Source organism: Triticum urartu, unplaced genomic scaffold (assembly GCF_056163025.1).
Source record: "Triticum urartu cultivar PI428250 unplaced genomic scaffold, HENAU_Tu73 scaffold1632, whole genome shotgun sequence".
Classification (NCBI taxonomy): Eukaryota; Viridiplantae; Streptophyta; class Magnoliopsida; order Poales; family Poaceae; genus Triticum; species Triticum urartu.
This window is the reverse complement of record NW_028260090.1, coordinates 15,001-18,595: the sequence shown is the minus strand read 5'-3', so window position 1 is coordinate 18,595 and position 3,595 is coordinate 15,001.

The following is a 3,595-nucleotide window of genomic DNA, read 5'->3' as shown; positions in this document are numbered from 1 at the left end:
CCCAAAAGGAGGGTCAAAATGGGTAGAATCGATATCAGTCCATAGACTTCTTTTAATAATTCCAATTTCGAAAAAGAATTGATAGTTTCTACCTCTACCCTATCTATTATCATTTCAACGATCAACTTCCCCCATAATGATATCTATACTACCTAATATCGTCATGATATCAGCCAATTTCATTTTTTTAACTAGCTGAGGAAGAATTTGCAAATTAATAAACCCGGGTGGACGGATTTTCCATCTCCAGGGGAAAAGGCTATCATCTCCTACTAGATAAATCCCTAATTCACCTTTTGGGGCTTCTACTCTTACATAAAGCTCTTGTCTTGACAATTCAAAATTGGGCGAAGGTTTTTTACCAAGAAATTTATACTCAAAATCATTCCATTCAGAATTATTTTCTTTCTTAAAGCGTCGGACTTCTAAATTTTCATAAGGTCCTCCAGGAATTTTTTCTACAGCTTGTTGAATTATTTTGATGGATTCCCTCATTTCACCAATTCGTACTAAATAGCGAGCTAACGAATCCCCTTCTTTTTGCCATTGGACTTTCCAATCAAATTGGTTGTAAGACTCATAAGGATCTACTTTACGAAGATCCCATTGTATTCCAGAAGCTCGTAACATCGGTCCCGATAAGCCCCAATTTACTGCTTCTTCTCCGCTAATAAAACCTACTCCTTCAACTCGCTCTAAAAAAATTGGATTCTGTGTAATAAGTTGTTGATATTCAACAACTCCGCGTAAAAAATAATCACAGAAATCTAAACATTTATCGATCCATCCATAAGGTAGATCGGCGGCTACTCCTCCGATGCGAAAGTAATTGTGCATCATTCGCATACCTGTAGCAGCTTCAAATAGATCATATATTAATTCTCTCTCTCTAAAAATATAGAAAAAAGGAGTCTGTGCGCCGAGATCCGCCATAAAAGGTCCAAGCCATAGCAAGTGAGAAGCTATCCGGCTTAATTCTAACATAATTACCCTAATATAGCTGGCTCTTTGTGGTATTTGAATATTCTCCAAGAATTCTGGTGCATTTACTGTTATTGCTTCTGTAAACATAGTAGCTAAATAATCCCACCTTGTTACATAAGGTAAGTATTGTATAATAGTTCGGTTTTCCGCGATTTTTTCCATTCCTCTGTGTAAATACCCTAATATGGGTTCACAATCAATAACATCCTCACCATCGAGAGTAACGATCAGTCGAAGAACACCATGCATTGATGGGTGTTGAGGGCCCATATTGACTATCATGAGATCTTTTCTTGTAAGCGGTAGACTCATATCCTTTCTTCCTTAATTCATTATTCCATGAAAATGGATTATTCCATGAATTCCTCAAAGCGAGGCTCATCAAAATGAAAAATCTAAGACTACTATAAGACTACTAAAAAAATAATAAAACAAGAAAAAAATTTGAACGATTAAATTACTGCTCCCGAATATTCAACTGACCGATTAATTTCTTATAACGTACTCTATTTTTCTTTGCCAAATAAGCCAGCAAACGTCGACGTTTTCCCAAAAGTCTTCGTAGACCTCTTTCCGATGAAAAATCTTTTTTGTGTAATTCCAAATGTGAAGCAAGTCTCCGTATCTTATTGGTGAAACTGAATACTTGAAATTCAACAGAACCCCTGTTTTCTTCTTTTTCTTCTTTAACCATAAATCCAAAAATTTTTCTACCTCCTTTCTTTTTCATGTATTTTTCTGATCAGGAAAAATACAAAATTATGTCAGTTATTTTGAAGTTATTCTAATCTCGTACACACACAAATTTGCAATTATTCATCTACTACTGGAATTTGGATTTATTTTATCGATGCAAATTGGATTTGGATAGAAGGGTACATTCTTTCTAATATTTTAGATAGAAGAAATGTTTCTTCTATCTAAAATATTAGAAAGAATTTTGCTGATTTATTTATTGCTATATGCAATTTATGGAATTGATACACCATTTAATTGATATCATTTAGCAAAATGAAACACAGCATATGCATCCATCTTTTGGCTCGAGAATTTCACGGGATAGAGATATGGTATAAGAAATAGACTATTAAGTAACTCTAAATGAATTGTGGATACATCTGTATCCTTAACATACTGAAACGATTGTCATTATTCGTATCAAACCAATAGCGATTCATACAAGCTAAATCTTCTAATCAATGGTGGGCCAATAATGAATTTTTTTGCATATGTATTAAGACGCTTGGCCTGATTTCGAAATTGTCCAGAGTTTTATATGTTGTTTTCATTGCAAAATGATGGGTCTCCTTCCATAACTTTCCAATTACGAGTACGAGAATTGAAAGACATGAAAATTCTCAATTCTCTACGGCGTCTAGTAGATAGAAACAAGAAAATCAGAAGAATCTTTCTCTCTATTCACTATCATTCCGCGTCTTCGACTTCTATTAGTTTCTTTTCTTCTTTAATGCAATAGCTATAGTTTGATATAAGAATCCATTTCTCAAAGTAATGGAAACCATTCTCTTATAGGAAATGGTTCGAAAATCGCTATTCCACCTTTTAGGTATCGTGAAAAGTGATACCTGTGAAGATCGTGCATTTCAGTCAAATTCAGATCCGTTTTTCGAGTCCATGATATAATATAACCAAATTGGATAGATCTTCCACCTGTTTAGCTAAGAAAGAATAGATACAGAGGTGGATAATAGATCGATATGAAGATCATGAGCTGCCCCATAATGAAATCGCCAGTAGTCGCGAATATCTCCTTCTTCCCTAATCCAAGATTGGAGAAAGAAGATCTAAGAGGGACCTATGGAGAATGTAGTCAGAAATCCATAATAGAGTCCGACCACAACGACCGAATTAATTATCCTCATCGAGAAACTTAGACTACTAAATAGAAAAGATTTGAAAATCATGGCATGGGTCTCCTTTTTTTCTTTCTTTAGAGTTTTCTATATGCACAATTTCTCGATGTTTCGATGAGAATTTCTTGACTTTCCATATATAGAAAGAGATAGACTATAAATGACATCTCTTATGTCAATAAGACCAAAGGGATGGATATTAAATGATAGGAAGTGCTAGGAAGTGAAATAGAATGAAATAGAGCCACTTTGGGCTTCCCTATGAAATGAGGCATGGAACGGAGCCACTACGAAGAAATTATGGGAGTTACGAAAGAAGCTTCGGACTCATATTGTTCATGGGTTGAGAGCGGGAGTTGAACTCTAGGAGGTCGAATCCCCCCTTGTTCCTCAGTAGCTCAGTGGTAGAGCGGTCGGCTGTTAACTGACTGGTCGTAGGTTCGAATCCTACTTGGGGAGATTTTATTCATTCTTTAATGTAAGAATTTTAATGTAAGAATAAAGAATTGAATTAAAGGGCTTGCTTTGACCCTTAGGAGTAGGTAACCCGTTCGCTATCCTTGTTTCTATTTCTATTGCATTCTATCTCATCGTATCACATTCTGTTCTACGATTCCACTTCGACAAAAGGAAAGAGCATACCTAAGTTCAATAGCTTTACGTCCGCTATCCCGATCATGATTTTCCTACCCTCAGGGGGAAAGTAAAGGCCCTTCCCCCTTTGGAAGGCTGTGGGC